Raw genomic sequence first — 18784 nt, 5'->3', positions numbered from 1 at the left:
TTGTATTTTGCACGTTTGCGCCATTTTTGTGTCAAAAAATGATGCAAACGCAGTGCTAAAAAAGTATAAATATGGGCCCAAATGTTTCATCTCTGTAATAGACCACTGCCACCCACATCTACACTCCTATTAATAGCCCATCACTGCTTCAGGCATAGCCTATACTTAAAAAAATAGGTCCTAGCATATGCACCAGCTTTAGCACTTCTGGGCACACCGTAGGGACAATATTATACCACGGCAGTAGAATTAACTTCCTGGGCCAAAGCACGGTGAGTTCCTCACTTAAAAATTGCTAATGGATTAAACTGGCCTCTTCCCTGATCAATTTCTCCTACATGTCTCCATAATTGAGACACTAAGATGCAAGTGGGGAGATATGGTGCATGAATCCCCCCATGCACCTCACTATACAATACCTTCACAAATTGGGTCTGGGGAAGACACTTAGGGCCTCATTGTAAGAAGAGCGGTAAAAACTGCCTACCACTGTGGCGACGGCCGCCAAAAGACCATTGCCACGGCTACCAGCCGTCTGTCATAATATGACCACAGCAGGATTTCCGCCACAAAAATGGTCCAAATCCGGCTGTGGCCATACTGGCGGTTGGCAGTACGGTGGTGCTGCTACCACCAGCAGCGCCACGCCAGTAGATTGCCGCCAGCAGTATCATGACACATGATTCGGCCTGGTGGTGTTCTGCTGGCGGGCGCTGATGGTAGGCGCTGCTGGCGGTAGCAGCGCCCCATCCCGTCTCCTGCCGGAGGACCCCCTGGATCCAGGTAAGTCAGGTCTCCGACAGAGGAGGTGGGTGCTGGGTGTTGTGTGTGTGGGGGGGTGGTGTGAATGTATGTGTGTGCATGAATCGAAGTGTGTTTTAAGTGTTGAATGCATGTGTGCATGTACAGACGTGTGAGTGCGTGTATGTTGTGAAATGTGAATGCGTGTATGTTTGGAAGTGTGTGCAGATGTGTGTGATTGGATGTATGCATGCATGTATGTATGTGTGAATGAGTGTGTGTATGCATGTGTGTGTGTGTGAAGGGGGCGTGGATGTAGAGAGATGGGGGTTTGGAGAGGTAGTGGGGTGGGGGGTATCTGGAGAGGTGGGGGAAGGAATTCCTTGTCACTGATATGGCCTACCGCTATGGTTTTCATGGCGTTATGAACGCCACGAAAACCATGGCGGTAGGCGGGGTCATAACCCCGCAGGCGGCACAATGGCAGCCACCGGGCTGGAGATGGATATGCCCAATGTCATATTGTGGCGGTAAGTACCGCCAGCCTGTTGGCGGTACTTACCGCCACATTATCGCCGACCGCCAGGGTCGTAATGACCCCCTTAGTGAGCTGGCTTGCTAGATCTCTAAGAACCCATATAACACCAATGCTCACAGCCCTTTGTGAATGACGGGAAGAAAGTTTAGCTCACTCTTGCAACAAAAACGAATGGACCACTATACTGGAAGGTCTTACCTACATACCTTGCAACACCCGCTTCCCTCTCATTCAACTATACATTGTCCATAGAGCCTACCTCACTCCTGCCACTATAAACAGATGTTACCACTGCATTGATTCAGCCTGCCCCCGCTGCGGACAGGTAAGTGCTGATATCATACAGATGCTTTGGAAATGTTCCACTTACAAGACTACTAGCGTGGAGTAGTGAGTCACTTAAAACATTGTACAGGTAGGACCCTTATCACCACCTGGGAAGTATGTAAACTGGGACTCTACAGTAGAAGTAAAAAGCACAAGGCAATATCATTATTTATAGATCTGGGATTATTATTAGTTAAAAGGCTAATCATGCGCTGATGGAAAGTGTCCGAGCCACCGCACATTAAATTTTGGATGAAATCGTTCACTACCTGGGCAAAAGACATTAGGGCTTTGAAATAACCCAGTGACCAGCAATTGGAATGCCATTATGGCCGATTTACACACCGATATGCCTTGTACCTCCCACTCACCAAATGATGGTGAAATAGGCAACATAACAGATGTAATGCAGTTCTCTGACATGCCTCCCCAGATCGCACACACAGCGGACCCACACACTCCCACTGAACATTAACTTAAGCACTACGGGATGGCTTAGCTGATGACTATCCTGTGCAAGCCAATTGACGTCCATGTGCTCAACACTGATTGTGGTGGGAGTGACGATAGTATCAGGGCCTATTAGACTAGTTAATGTTGTTATAATTTTTGTTTAGCCCTCCAACTGCCCCCTAAGTCCCCTTTTACCAGTTTATATCTGAAATTGTGCAATATTGACCTAAATTCTAAAGGTATGCTCTCACTTCACCTACACTTTTACTCATGACTGTCTGGAAACCTATTGTTGAGCTCTCCTTAACTGACCTGACTATTGATATGTACATAACTCAAATAGTATCCTGTACTCTCATCAATGCAGTTCACTGCTGATGTACAAGGCACCTATGTCACCTGATATTAATGTTGCATGCAATATTATTGATGTGCCACTAATTGGTAAACCAAAATGTAGAAAACAGTAATAAACAGATTTAAACAAAAAAATAATTAGCTTCTGAAAGAAGGCAGTGAGAAATGCCTGCATAGTAAGTGTCTCTATTCAAGAGATAACATCCTTCTTGCACCAAATTTCTTCAGAATCTTAACTTCAATTTACCTCTCGGTTTGCTGAGTTTTATGTAAATAGGTCTTTGTACACCTTTACACTCAATATTTCATCCAAACAATTGTACTATCCCTACTGTGGTTGTTTACCTTTACTCTTGTTATTCTACCTGAGGTTTTGTAAATATATACTCCTGTATTCTTTGCCAATTTCCTCAAGCTTTTGGAAACGTATACCTAAACTACTATTATTCTCTTAATCCTTTCATGATTGTTAACTTTTGTTATTCTCCCTATGCCTTTGTAACTGTAGCTATTTTGCTCAGAGGCCTGATGCCAAAAATAACAGACTTTTACAATTACATTTAAAGGTGAGCAGTTTGCTCACATTTAAAGATAGAAATACATTGGACCTCAAAGCCCTGTAATTTAGATTGAAGATACACATAAGTTATGAAGGTGGTCTCATTTTCACATTTTAATTATCCGTTGAAAATCTTCGCTCAATTGGTGAATTCGTGAATACTTTTGTAAACAATATTTTTAAGATACAATTTTTATGTCAGATGATACTTTTGTCTTTTATATTCTGACACAACCACTGAGAGTGGGCTTTGAGTTGCCATGAACTATATTTTTAAAAATGTAGCTTGTAATTTTACGTGCTTTTGATTTTATTTTTTTAACTTAATTTTTAATGTTAATTTACAGTGTTATAGAAGCTTGTTGGGTGGGCTTGTAGGGGCATAGGGTAAGAAGTTAATTAGGTAATAAATTATTATTAATTATTTAATACATTTTATTTAATTATAAGATTGATTCTTACTATGTAAATTATGTGATACTGATTTATTTTTGTAAATGTTATTTATATGCTGTTAGGTTTGTAGGGGTACAGGGTGGAAAGTTAATTAAGTAATAATTAACTAACAATTAATTCCGCTCAGTCAAGGTGATCTGTCAGTTCTGAAGAGCTGCAAGGCTGTGATGCAGTGTTTGGTGTCATGGTTGAGATAGCCATCAACGAGAGATGGGAGGGCCTGCGACAGAGAAGCATCATGCAGCTGCGGTCCCAAAGGTGATGTGGTTGTGGCTGCAGTGCGAGTCTTTACAACGGGTCCAATCCACACAGAGGCAATGATACATCAGTCCTGCTTAGGTTTATGCAGAGCAGCAGAGGAGATGTGTCTGTTTCACTGGATCCACACCCTGGCAGAACACCTTAGGCCCACTTCCAAGGATCCAGGACTGGAGTGGCTCCACATTGCAGGGCAGACTCACAGATGGGAGAGTCCAGGTGCAGATGCAAGGTTGTTGGAAGCCTGTTAGATCCCTGAGGCTTCAGATAAGGAGGCTAGGCTACTAGTCCTTGGAGTCACTCAGGGTTCTGGGTTCAAGAGATGCAGGTACAGTCCTTCTCACCCAGGCAAGAGGACAGCAGGCAGCAGGTCAGCACAGCAAAGCAGGAGTCCAGCAGAGTGGCCGGCCTTCAGCAGCACAGCAGTCCTTCTTCCTGGCAGAGTATCCACAGGTCCAGAAGTGTACTGAAGTGGTGGTGACTGCTACGCTAGTTCTGGAAGTTAGGATAAACTTCTAGCAGCTTTGCAGTGAAAGGTATTCCCTGCCCTGGTTCCAAGCTGGCTGGAGTGATAATGGAGGATCATTAGGACCTTTGTGTGTGGACAGGACACAGCCTATCCAGTGGTAAACAAGGCAGCGTCCACCTCCTCTTCCCCATTCTGCAAGTAATAGCCCTTCTAGTCATACCCAAATTCCCATTGTGTGTAGTCTAGGAGGAATACACAAAGCGTAATAGCTAACTACATGTAGACATGTGACCAGAGACAGGCTGCATGCACCAAATGGCTAAGGCAGGAAAATACCAACTTTCCAAAAGTGACATTTTCAAAATTGTGGTTTAAAATCTGGCTTCATCAAAAGCTAGAATTTTAAATTGTGATTACAGAGACACCAATCTTGGAGGGGATATCTCTTTCCATTTGTAACTTACGCTTATAAAATGTAATAAGGCAACTCCAATGTTATCCTACGGTAATGATAGGCATTGCAGTAGTGAAAACAAATTTAAGAGTCTTTCACTGCCATGACACATAAATTGTGCACCCTGGCCTCTGGACTGTCCAGGCCCTACCCTAGGGCTGATTTATATGTAAAAAAGGGAAGGTTTGAGCATGGCAGAATGTTTATTTGGCCAGGTCGAAATGGCAGTTTAAACTGCACACCCAGGCTCTGCAATGGCAGTCTTGAGGCAGGCATAACGGGCCACTTAGGAGGGTGGCACAATCAGTGCTGCTTGCCCACTAGCAGTATTTAATTTACTGGTAATGCCACTTTACTTGGGACTTATAAGTAAACTAAATATGCCAGTTGGGGATAAGCAACTATTACTATGTTTAGAGGAGAGCCAACGTGCATTTTAGCACTTGACAGCAGTGGTCAAATGCTCAGAGCCCTAATTCCTTCTGAAATGAGGTCTGAAAAAATGGAGGAAGAAGGCAAAAGCTTGGGGGGAAGACCACCCTATGGCTGACAGGTCCAACATTATTTATTTTACTAATCTTTTAGTTGCTGGCTGCTAGGTTGTAGGGTTCTGGGTGGGAAGTTAATTAAGTAATAATTATTCAACAATTTATTATTAACTGTAAATGAATTATTTAATTGTTTTTTTTACTATGCAAAATATGCAATACTAAGTTATTTTACTTATATTCTGATTGTGGATTGCTAGGTTTGGGGGAGTATCGAGTGGAAAGTTACTTAAGTAATTAATTAATTATTTGTAAATTATTTTTTAATTTATTGTTAAGCATGTAAATAATAGAACACTTATTTATTTCAACTATATTTTAGCTACGGGCTGCTAGGTTTGAAGGCATCTGGGCTGGAAATGAATTAAGAAATAATTAATCAACAATTACATATTCATTGTTGATTAATTGTTTAAATATGCAGATTATGGAATGCTTATTTTATTAGGTACATGTTAGATGTGGGCTGATGTAGGGATATAGAGTGACAAATTAATAAATAATTGAACAACAATTATGTATTAATTGATAATGAATTATTTTTGAACAGTAATCATGTAATTTGATTATTTGTAGTTTTTTAAAAATATGTATGTAGATATGTTCAGGTTAATTAATCATTGTGACATCAACAGTTCAATATTTTTTCTACATTCATGAGGTTACTTACATATGTAAATTGTTTAAAGTGAAGTACTTTCTCAACAATTGTTTAGACTGCAGTGAAAGATACAAAATGAACATCTTCGCTGCTGAATACTTTCCATACTGTTGCACTGTTTGGAGTGAGAATAGTAAACTTCACCCATCCGAAGTCCAACTCTTATCCTACTGCTGCTTTGACTGAAATAGCAATAATAACTTTCATCCCTCCGAAGCCCAATGTTTTCCCTACTGTTGCATTGATTGGAGTAGCAATAGTAAATTCACCCCTCTTCGAAGTTAAACACTTTCCCTACTGTTGCATAAATTACAGTGTGAATAGTACATTTATTAATTTTAGACTCCAATAGTTTTCATAATACTTTATATTATAAAGGGTTACTTTATAATATTTGTTTTTATTTGTTATTTTATGTTAATGATGGTAATATTTTTAGTTAATGTGCTTTTCAGGGTTTTTACATTTTAATACTTTATTTCTCAGCTACATTACATTCTTTAATATATATTTTCTTATTGAATTGTTATATAATATATTATTATATAATTGAATATATATAAAACTAAAGGTTACAGAGACATTATAGTTAAGGTGACGTTTTACCCATACAAAACCATAGAAATTCAGCAGTTATAGTTATACTTATACTTATGTTAAGAAACTCGTTGCCTGAAGTTATTTTCTGGCACAAGTTATAGTTTCTTCAGATAAGGTGGGCCAGGTCTCAAGTGCATGGCAAGCAACATTTAAAAAATGGAGGGGGGGCACACGGGTCCCGCTTCAAGTGCTTTTTAATGCCCCGGGAACCACCACCTTCTGGGGTCTAAAGGCACTTTTATGCAGGGGGCTGCATGGAGCCCCGGGGCCCTGGGAACCACCACCTCACCAGGGCTAAAATCAATTTTATGTGGAGGGGGCGCACAGACCTCCCCCCCACCGGGCCCCAGGGAACACCACCACCTGGGGGTACAAGTAAAAAATGATGGGGGGACCCACTGCCCCCCCGGCCCTGGGGACCATCATCGCCCCAGGGCCAATTCATTTTTTAAAAAGCAAGAAGGGGGCTGCACGGCCCCCCTCCAGGGCAAATACAGCCTCAGGGACCACCATCTCCCTGGAGCCAGCCTGTGCAGAACAAAGAAGGATGGCTGCATGGCCCCCCATGGAGCCATATTGGCCCTGGGGACTGCCACCCCCAGGGCCGGCTCCTGCTATCTTCTGAGGTACCCTTCCTATGTGACAGCTCCTGCTAAGCATAATCAAACACTTTCCTTCAAGGAAGCGGCAGCTGTCAAAATGCCCCTGACTGCTCGAAGCAGAGATTTCATCTCTTTCTCTGCCCACAGACATGCGAGCAGGGAAAGAAATGAACGTGTTGCTCCCACATGCAGGGAGCTGCATTTACAGAAGCTCCCTTTGTGCTGGAGCAATGCTGTCTCCCGCAGGAGGCAGGGAGCTGGCTGGGATCACGGGGGTCTTGAGGCTTTCCCCGGAGTCCCCGACATATTTTTTTTAAAAAATCAATGAATCCTGCCCTGCGTATTTATATTAGATAAACACACAAAGCAGAATTTATTGTGGCAAGATGCTCATTTCACAGAAAGTAAACATCAACGGGAAACACTTATAGATATAAATAAAGCAAGTGCTCAAGTTAAAGCTTCACTTCTGTGAAGTACTAATCATCCTAATTTTGTGTGCATGGTAAAGGCTAAGCAAGTATGTTTCCATTTCCACTGTGAAACGTTATCTGTAATCCTTGATGGAGTTGTTTGCATCCTTGCTTTTTTCGAGCACAATATCTCATGTAGTGACTATCACAAGTGGGTTCTTTCTTGTCATCTGCTCCTGAGACTAGAGATCGAGTTATCTCTTTTAAAAACTACAAGTATGTAAAATGGCCTAGAAGCCCCACCCTTTTGGACATACCCCATGTACGTTAGTGACATGCAACATCTTCCCCCATTTTCCCAGGAAGATGGACAGCTTACTAAAAGGACCCCCCAAGTGCATTTCCTGCCATTTTTGAAGACGCGTTCTTGATGCACAGGAATTTTATCACATCTCCACCAAACAAAGAAGCACTTTATGAGTGCTGTGGGGTAGGCCGCGTGGCATGGGTTTGGGTGGTTACAGGGTGTTGGCCACAGCTCCTGGTTGCAGGCCAGGCCCTTAGGCCAACCCCCACCGTGAATGGCACTGGTTGGATTAACGTACAGTAATTACAATTTGTTTATGTTATAAAAACACAGAAATTCACTGAAAAAAACAAATGTTACGGGGATGTTATAGTTAGAAAAAATAATTTTTAAAAAACTTAGAAATTCACTTAAAAAAACAAAGGTTACAGGGATGTTAAAGTTAGACTCACATTTCAAATGTACAAAACCATAGAAATTCAGCTGTCATAGTTAGAGTTATTTCAAGTAACTATAACTCACGCCCTAGGGTAATTATAACTCGCTCACTGCCATGCACTGCTAATGACCCCACATATTACAACACTTATGACATCTTTGATAACATCATTGAACAATATCAATGTAATAGTTGTAGTAAAATTACTGAGGAGAAAACTTTGCATGATGGGGCCATGAGTTATGGTTATCTTAGGGCATAAGTTACATATACATATAAATATATATATATGTATATATATATATATGACACACTCCACTCGCGGCGTTCCCTTTCTGCACCTGAGCGTCAACGGTGCTATTCCTCATACGCGCGCCATCGCGTATTATGTTACACACTTCTCTTCCGTAGTTAAGGAAAAAGGCAGCACTCCACGGCCATAACGAGTTTGATCATATTTATTCACCAGAGTGCTGCCTTTTTCCTTAACTACGGAAGAGAAGTGTGTAATATATATATATATATATATATTTATATATATATATAATATATATATATATATATTCTCAGTGGTGGTCGCCACTAGGAAGTTATAGTTAGGACCATGCTTCCATAGAAAAACGTTTTTAGACTTACCGATAGCTTTGGCACCGTTTGACAAACTTTCATGACATTTTAAAAAAAAATGTAAAAAAAGTGATCCAGTGAATCTTGTTGCACATAAGAAGTTTAGGGGTGATCTGTCAAACAGGGACAGAGAAAAAGGGAGGCCAAAAAACGTGCATTCCCAATGTTAATTCCCATAGGAGCTTTGACTACAGTCCAAACTGCTGGACTGAATTTCACCAAACTAGGCAGAAAGGTAGCTTTCAGTATGCAGATTACACTTTTTGTTATTTGGTGTAAATTTGTTTAGTAGTTTTTGAGATATTAAAGGCAAAACAAATTTGTAAATCTAGGACTGCCGATCCTCCCCAACGACTTCATGGGTAATAAGAGTTGCAGAGGTCTGATTGGATGCCAGCACATTAAACCAGAATGTGTTGGCAGACATCTTGGGACTCAGCTTTATTCAAGTCCCACAAAAAAGGTGAAAAAGAGGGACCCTGCCAGGGCAAAAAAGCACTTTAAAAAAAATGTTTTCAGCAAATTTGCGATGATGTTGCAAATTCACAGCTAAATTAAAAAAGAAACAGGCATGGGTGCTTTAATGAAACCCGAGCGGTCCAGGTTCTGGGGGCATGTCAAAAATAAGGACGGGGTACATGGGACCCCCCTCAATGGCTTGCTGAAGAACTGGGGACCACAACCTCCTCAAGACGATTGTTACATTAAATATGGGGGGACTGTGCAGCCCACTTCCCCGCAGCCCCGGGGACCTCCACCTTCCCAGGGATTTAATGATAATGAATGCGGGGCGTGCAGCCTCCTCGCAGCCCCAGGGACTGCCAAATCTCTGGGCCTTTAATGAAAATGAATGTAGGGGGCACATAGCCCCCCGAACACCGCCACCTCCCTGGGGCTTTAATCACAATTAAGAGGGGGCCTGAATGGCTCCCCGCTGCCCCGGTGGCCACCACCTCCCCGGGGCTGAATTAAAAATAGGAATGGAGTCCATCTCTGGCTCCAGGGACCACCACCTCCCCGAGGTTAGTTCACGTTGGAGGAGGGCCACGTGGCCCCCCTCGAGGAGCCAATGATGGCCCTGGGGACCACCATTCCCCAGGGCCGGTTCCCACTACGTCCTATGGTGCCCAATCCTGAGACACAGCTGCTTGCTTTTTCTTCGTGGGAGCTGACATGGCCCACCAAGCAAAAGCAAACAAAGACCACCTTCTGCAGGAGGGAGCTGTCAAACCGATCCTGCTTGCAGAAAGCTGAGTGTTCATCTGTTTACCTGCATGCAAATGTGCATGCAGGGAAACAGATGAAAATATTGCTCAGGACGCGGGGAGCCTACTAGGACAGCAGGAGGCTTGAGGCTCTTCCCGCGGTCCTGTCACTCTCTCTCTTCGATCCCATAGTAGGATGGAAGCGAGAGAGAGAGAGATTGTTATTGCAATTACTTAGTAAGATGTTTGACGCAAATGTTATAGTTACATGTTGATGGACAGCAGACCAGGGTCCCTTCTGGCCTAATGGTAAAGCCCTTGGACTGTCAATAGGTTTAAAGAGCAAATTCTAGTATCTCTTGACAGTGTGTCTGTTTAATTTCTAGTGATTTGACTGTTAAAAGTTCCTAGCGATGGAACATTAAAGTATTGTTCCCCTTAAAATATGTGGGTCGAATGTCAGAGCTTAGCCTGGACACTGCACAATAAGGAGAATCCTCTGGCCTAGTGGTTAAGGTTTTAACCATGCACATTGAATGTTAAAGGTTCCAGTCTCGGTGAGTCAGTAGTCATTTTGTGCTTTAGTTTCTTTTCAACTATAAATATTTAAGATACATGCTGAAAGGTGATTTCACTCTTTTAAATTGACTATTCATCAAAGTCAAAGTCTCTCTCTCTCTCAATTTCTCTCTGTGAAATCTTTCTCTAAATCGCTCTCTCTCTCAAGCTCTCACTTTCTCTCTCTCTCGCTCTCTCTCCCAGGGTTGGGTGGTTAGTGGAGTTGGCTGCAGGGCCTTTGCCCATGTGCAGCAGAAGTTGTCTGAAGGTCTGCAAGCCCTCCCAGGCCGATTTTGGCCTGTGGACCCCATCCCTTGGGGACAGCCATTAATAAACTTTTTAGGAGAGGGGAGCCTCCATCCCGGTCCAATCTCAGCCCCAGAGACCTCATCACCCAGGGCCTGGCCTAAACATTTTATTTTTTGGCGGGGTGGGTGGTCCGGCCATGTCATCTGGGTGCCCCTTAGCTGTTTGACAGCTCTCACTTGCTGGAAGAAAATCGTTTGCTCTGACTTTGTGGGAACTGTCAAGCTCCCACCAAGTCAGAGTAAATAGCTATGTCCCGGGGGTGAGCACCTGGGAAATAGCAGGAGCCGGCCCTGGCGGGTGGTGGGACCCAGGGCCATCACTGGCTACTTGAGGAGGGCCCAGGGCTGTGGAGGTGGCTGCGTGGCCCCCACTTAATTATGATTAAATTATTATTAAAGCCACGGGCAGGTAGCTGTCCCAAGGTATGCAGTGGGGCATGTGCCTCCCCCTTTGTTATTATTAAAGCCCCAGGGAGGGGTTGCGGGGGCCCTTCTGGACCCCCACACATAATTCCTATTTGCCACAGGGAGGAGGCAGTCCCCAGGGCTGCAGGGGGGTGGGCGGCCCACCTGCACTTCATTTATATTTTCCCCAGGGAGGTGGCTGTCCCCGGGCTGCAGAGGGCTGCCACATCCAAATTTCAATGCCCCTGGGGCCTAGCCCACCTGAAGGCTGCATTCAAACAAGTGCGGGAGCCCACGCTTTAAAAAAAAAAATTCAGTTGCTCCGCTGTGACTCCAGCTGAATGTTTTTTTTAAAAGTGCTCTTTTGTTCTTAGCTCAGCGCTAAGGGGTCAGCGTGTCCTTACCCTGGCCCGTTTTCTTTTTGTTAATCTTTTTTTCTGGGACTCAACTGAAGCCAAGTCCCAACATGGCTGCCAACACTTCCTTCTTGAAGGGTTGGCAGCCAATCAGATCTCAGCAGGAGATCAGGAGGGTTCTTTGCATCTCTATATATGTAAATGTACTTTTTCTTTAACTACTTAAAAACTAATTAATAGATTTACACCAAATATCAGAAAGGCTACTTTCTGGACCAAGCGCTACCTTTCTGCCAGCTTTGGGGTAATTCATGTTTAAAATCTAATGGGAAAATGCATGAGGAAAAAGCTTTTGAGACCTCCCCTTTCTCTTGGTCCCACTTGACGGATCACCCCGAAACTTTGCAGACAGATGCTGAGGTGAGCTTCATATTGTTTTGGAAAAATTTGTGAAGATTCATCAAAAAGCACTAGAATATTAACAAAACAAAATACGCTCCTTCTATAGAAACTAGGTCCTAAATATAACTACCCAATGGCGACCTCCACTAGGTAATACATCATAACAAAAGAAAGTATGCCACTCAGTCAGCTCACAATGAAAGAACATGCTGTTTATTCCAGCAAAAACACAAGGCCCTCCTATGAGGCCGAAATGCATTGTGTGTTTTTTCTGCAATAAACTGTGCAATGTTTCATAGTGAGCTGGGAGAGCAGTATACTTTTTTTTTGCTATGATTATTATACTGATTTGCTCCATTGGTTAACCAGTCCAACCCCATATGGCTGATTCTGCAGGAGTGCATTTTAATATATATATATATATATACTCAAGTAACTATATTTCACACCGTAAGGTACTTTAACTCGCATCCCCGCCATGTACTGTTAATTACCCCACATATTACATCAGTTATGACATCCTTTATGACATCACTGATAATATCAATGCAACATTTGCAAGAAAATAATTGATGAGTTAACCATAACTATAACTGCTGAATTTCTATGGTTTTGTGCTAGTAAATTCAGATCATAACTATAATCCCTGTAACCTTTGTATTTTTTGAATTTCTATGATATATTTCTATGATTACACACACATACATATGTGTGTTTATGTGTTTATATAAGTATATATTTATGTACAGTATTACATATTAGTAGAACTTATGTAATTTATGTTATATTACATTTATATTTTAAACTATTTAACGTTTACTACTTTAAGCTCCATTTATCATAAAAAACTCAATATTTTTTAATATTCTTTGCTGATATTAGTGTCAATGTTATTTTTTTCAGGTACTTTGGTACTTACCAATAAAAGCAGAGGGGAACCATAGTGTGGTTACTTTTAGACTTGTCAGCCTTAGGGTGGTCTTCCACCCCAAACTTTTATGCCTGTTTGCCTCATATTTTTGCTGTTTCCTTTTGTTAGCCTTGGGACTCTGAGCACTTTACCACTGCTGACCAGTGCTAAAGTGCATGTGCTCCCCCCAAACATGGTTTGATTGGCATATCCATAATGGGCATATATGTTTTTATTGTTTTGTTGAGGTTTTCAGTAACAATCAAAAACAGCAACAATAATCATACTAAGTGGTGAAAAAGCCACACTTGCACACATCTAGATCATATACATTTACATAAGCAGGTATCTCTAACAATGACACATTAGAAAGTGGAATTAGAGTGGATCCCAGAGGAACATAAGAGCAGTGGAATGTGTCCAATAGAAGTGAGGTCTGACCTAACAGAACAAGAGCTGTTTAGCCTGTAATTGTGAGCAAACCCTAGTTACCAAGGGTGTACCACCAGCATCTCACCTATGGGACATCTAGTACAATAAGATGGGTAGTGGCAGCTTAGCCTGATCTGTGTCCCCCCATCCAATGCATTGTTCCCATAAGGTAGATTATCATTCCTCAGGGGGAGGAGGTGAATGGCTCACTTATGTCTTTGGGGCGGCAGTGTGACGGCATATGTTCCCAGTAATTAGCTAATTGTTCCTGGCAATATGTCACGTCTTTTAACCATGCTTTAAAGGTAGGTGCTGATTTCTTGCCACAATATCTGGCCACCCTGCATTTGGCTAATAGAAACAGCATGTCAGTAAGTCTGTGGAACAGGATGGGTGTGTCTTTCATGTATCCAAGCAGCCTGACCATGGGGGTATCGGAGGTCAGTGAGTGCGTGATCTCATGTATGATAGTGTAGACCTCTCCCCAGAAGTTAGCCTCTGGTGGACAGTACCATGCAAGGTGGCTTGTGTCAAATGGCATCTCGAACAACAAGAGTCAGATGAAAACCCCATCTTAAAAAGGTGCATCGAGGTGCGGTCCAATCGGTGTAGGAATTGAAAATGTATAAGAAGCAGTTCATAGTTCTGTGATAACAATGATTACAACACTAGGTCCACTGTCCCTCTGTGAGAGGTGGATCTAGGTCCTCACTCCATGCCTTGTGCGTTTTTGGATAAATGATCGGTGAAGAGAGTTGCATGTGATTATAAAGATGAGTAATCAGTTTGCACGGAGAGGTGGATGTAAGCATGTGCTCCATTGCCAGGATGGAGATGGGGGAGCAGGGAATGTATTGTGTGCCACACGGCAAGTGGCTCATAATTGATAGTATAGTAATGTACTCAATAAAGTGGGGATAGGGAAGCATTCAAAGAATGGGATGGACTGGCTTTCTGGGTACAGGTCCGAAAACACTCTAATGTCTTGCTTTCTGCCCTGTAAAATTGCTCCCTTGTCTTGTAGTAGTGGGTATGCAGGGTTTTTAGCTAGGGGGATGAAGGGGGCATACAGGAGCAGCAAGCCCGCCCGCTTATGCAAGCCCTCCCATGTCCAGCGTACGCATTTGACAGTGTCAATTTTCTCTCTGGTCGCCCTGTATGCCAAAAATAGCACTGTTGATAATGACCAGGGTGACAGCCAATCTCTTCTATTGCCAACTGTGGCTGGTGTTGTGTGGTCTAGAGCCAATAATGAACAAAGTGGGCTTGGGTGCATAGAACATATAGCAGCATGTCCGGTGCCCCAAAACCCCCCTGTGATAACGTGAGAAACTCCTAGGAGGCCCGTGGTTGTTTACCCACCCAAATCAGCGATGTCAAGTTAGATATAAACCGCTTAAAGAATTGCGCAGTTAGCCGGAGGGGAACATTTATGAAGATACAAATGAATTTAGGGAGTATGACCATTTTTGTTATTGGTATGTGGCCCGCTATAAACAGTGGTAGTTAAGAACATATTGATATTTTATCTTCAAGCCAGTCAGTGGCAGGCCATAGTTAGCTCGCCAGAGCTCTTCTAGATCTCTGTTGAGCTAAATTCCCAGGTATCTGATCAGGTTTGTCACCCATTTCAGAGGTTAGTCACTGTTAAAAGGCAATGTAGAATCTGTGAGCAGGAAGAAAATGGATTTAGACCAGTTTATTTGAATGCCGGAGTAGTCCCCCAATTGTGCCACCTCACGGGTGGGAGGGGCCAGGTTCTCTTTTGGATTGCATACAAAAAGAGTAATCTCATCTGCATATATCGAGACCACAAGTCCCCTGCACATAAATCCAATGCCACTGTTTGTGTGGTGTTGTCGGAGTATCGCAGCCAGAGACTTTATGGCAATAGCAAATAGGACAGGTGATAGTGAGCATCCCTGTCACATGGCATGGGTGATGGGGAAAGGATCTGAGACGAGCCCATTTAGGCACACCTGAGCAGTGGGGAGAGTGTGAAGAGGCGGCATGTGTTGGATGAATCATGGACTCAACCAGAGACATGTTAGAAGTGGAAAAAGGTACGCCCATTCTAGGGAATCAAATACTTTGGTGGCACCCAGAAGGGTGGCCATCGGACACACTAGAGGATCTAGATGGTGTATAACAGTGAAGATCGTGAGAGGATTATGTGAGATTGAGCTCCCTGGTATGAAGCCCAATTGGTCCAGTGTCACAATAAATGGCAACAGACTTTGGCATATATCTTAGGAACAACACTGATAAGTGAGAGGAGCCTTTAAAAGTCACAGAGTTCCACTGACTTGTCCGGCTTGAAGAGGGTTATAATGACTGCTTCTCTCAATGGGGGGGGGAAGTGAACATGAAGCCGGGAAGTCCTCATACATTACCAGCAAATGTGGGCTAGTATAGGGGTGAACTCTTTATAAAAGGAGGTGGTCAGACCATCAATCCCAGGAACTTTGTCCCTAGGGAGCCTACTGATCACCTGCACAATCTATCGATATTTGCGATGAGCAGGGTCAAGCCAGAGCAATTGTATAGTGTAAAAGCATGCGGTGAGCCCAGATGAGTCTAGATTAGGGGTTTTTCTGTCTAGTAGGGAGTAGAAGGGCAACATGACATCTAATACCTCTGTCGGAGAGGAAACGAGTTGGGAATTTGCATTGAGAGGTTCCGCCACATAAGTGAAGGGATGCCATTTAGTAAGCATCCTGGCAAGGGTCTTGCCCGTGCAGTCTCCCTCACCAAAACTACAAGCCTGAGCCTCCCTGGCTAAATGGTACATCTCCCTAGTTGCTTCCTCCTGGTATTCGGACAGTTTGTCTCAAATATTAGCCAAAGTGGAGGGGTCTTTAGACTAAAAGTACTCAGTTTCTAGAGTACGAATGTCGTTCTCAAGTCTAACTAACAATTCGCCCTACTGCTTGGCAATACAGATCCCACGTATTGCCACCTTGAATGCTTCTCAAAGTGTGGAGGGTGATTGTAAGGATCTCTCATTATGCACAAAGTAGTCCACTATAGCTGTCTGAATTTCTTTGTGGAACGCTGTGTCTCACAATAGCCCCAGTGGTAGCCGCCAGGTAAATGCACCAAGTGGGGCCTGGGGGATCTGCAATAGCAATTAACTGGCATGTGATGGAGGGGTGTCTCTAGAGAGCAGCCAGAAGTCTATTCTGGACCACGCATTCCAGTATGCTGAGAAGCAGGTGTCCTTGAGGGTTTGGGAGGAGTGCGCCACCAGATATCCTGTAGGCAGTTGTCTTGGATTATGGCATTAAGGGTTCACACAGCTTGGGAGTGTAGACTCTTGAATATGTCAGAGCAGTCTTGTTGGTCCTCCAATACAACATTGAAATCACCTACCCAAATGATCGCTCGAGGTCCCAGATCGGACAGCAATCTCCAAACCTCAGAAAAATACTCTAGGTTGTCTGTGTTTGGACCATATGTGGCAGCTAGAATCACTGGTTGTCCGTGTAGCGTGCCTGCAAACATGACATGGAGGTCCTCCTTGTCAACACAGGAATGGTACAGTTGCCAGTGGAGGCCCCTGCACAGTAGTATTGCACCCCCACTGGCATAGCTGGAGTAAACGGAGGTGTAGACATCACTGCACCAGCAGGCACAGCACAATTGGCATATCTAATTTACTTATAAGTCCCTAGTAAAGTGCACTGCAGCTGCCTCATCTCTGCCAGACCACTAATATTTACACATCCCCAGAGCACAAGGTCCTTGGAAGACAGTATTCTCGAATCCTGGTGTTGATGATTAATTCCGGCCCATACATAAACTCCAGTTTACTTATGGGTTCAGATTATGAGTTGTAACATATCGGATGTGTTAAATAACTCAACTGATCAGGACAGCAAGATGTAACCTTGAGATGAGCTTTATGTGATGGTGAAAGGGAAAATATCAAAGTTTAAGTACTTACAACTAACAAGTTGGTCCCAAAATTCAGCTGTTGAGATGGGGGCACCGATGAACTGGAAAGAAGCTTTAATACAGGGAATGCTAAAGAGGAAGGACGTTTTGAGATGGTACTGGTTATTGAGGGATATGGCAGATGGAGAGTTCACACTGCCTGCGTGGAGGATACTTGCTGCAGATGCCTTTGAAAGAACTATGAGTAACATCAATGAGGCAGGCACCCTCTATCCCTTTTGACCAGGGTAGTAAATTAATGGCCAATGCAAGGGGGATGTAACCTAGACTTCCACGGTAATTTAGTGATTAAATAATTCTAAGTATACAAAAAAAAAATTGTAATATCAATAGTGATTTATTGCATTATGCATCTTTTTAAAAAGAAATTTATAGGAAAATGACATATAGTTTGGTACTCTGTTTATATTTTAATTATTTAGAATTTAGAGTGTAATCATAAGGCAAACAGTGACCACTTACATGTTGAGTAGTTAACTGAACCCCGAGGACGTGGAGTACTCTGGTCTGGGGGTCAATTCAATTGGTGAAATATCACTGTTTGCCTTATGATTACACTCTAAATTCTATAGGCTGAAATGACGGAAGCACCGCCAACAGGCTGGTGGTGCTTCCGTGGTCATTCCCACCACAATGGCCCCGGCGGTAGTAATCCGCCAGGGCAGCGCTGCTAGCAGCGCTGCCCAGGGCATTACGAGTCCCCCTACCGCCAGCCTTTTCCTGGCTGTTTGAACCGACAGGAAAAGGCTGGCGGTACGGGGAGTCGCGGGGCCCCCTGACAGGGGGTGAAGAGAGTGAAAAGCGCGACGGGTGCAACTGCACCCGTCGCACGGCCGCAACACCGCCGGCTCCATATGGAGCCAGCTCCTATGTTACGGCAGAGATCCCCACTGGGCCGGCGGGGATCTCATGATGACCGCGGTGGGGTGCGGCTGAATTGGCGGCCGCCCGGCGGTCAGATCTTGGCAGGTGGCTGTAGCCACCCACTAAGGTCATAATGAGGGCCTATATGTCATTTTCCTATCAGGAAGATGTCCCAGACCACCAGATTGTATTTCTACACTGGATCTTAGGTGAGTGCCTAATCCCTCCCCCCAGAACTAATCACTGAAATTGATTAAACAGACTTTTAGTAACTCAGATATTTACACTACCCATAGGTGCTACCAACCTGAATTTTCCCAGTCCTGATGATGACCCACCTTTGATTTGTTTCTGCAAAACGTCGACATATCTTTGAGTGTGGAATATAAAACTGTAAAGAAATCTTATGTGACTTCAGGGCTTCCTGGACTGACGGAGCCGTTAGAAGTCCATAATATTCTTAAACCACACGCTGTTCATATTGTATATATCACCTTCACTTCTCTGCACAATTTTCAATTTCACGGCTTTTAATTAGGAGCACCTATTAGACAAGTATAACCTTGTGCCTACAATAA

The 18784-nt window shown here is 43.5% G+C and overlaps 1 protein-coding gene across 1 annotated transcript in view; it reads right to left on the bottom strand.

Annotated features, from left to right (window-relative positions):
- The window catches only part of NR1H4 (nuclear receptor subfamily 1 group H member 4), a 259871-nt gene that overhangs the window by 13588 nt on the left and 227499 nt on the right, over window positions 1-18784 (bottom strand). The window lies entirely within an intron of this gene.

This window comes from Pleurodeles waltl, chromosome 4_1 (genome assembly GCF_031143425.1).
Source record: "Pleurodeles waltl isolate 20211129_DDA chromosome 4_1, aPleWal1.hap1.20221129, whole genome shotgun sequence".
In the NCBI taxonomy this organism is placed as follows: domain Eukaryota; kingdom Metazoa; phylum Chordata; class Amphibia; order Caudata; family Salamandridae; genus Pleurodeles; species Pleurodeles waltl.
This window is presented reverse-complemented; position numbering and strand designations above follow the sequence as displayed.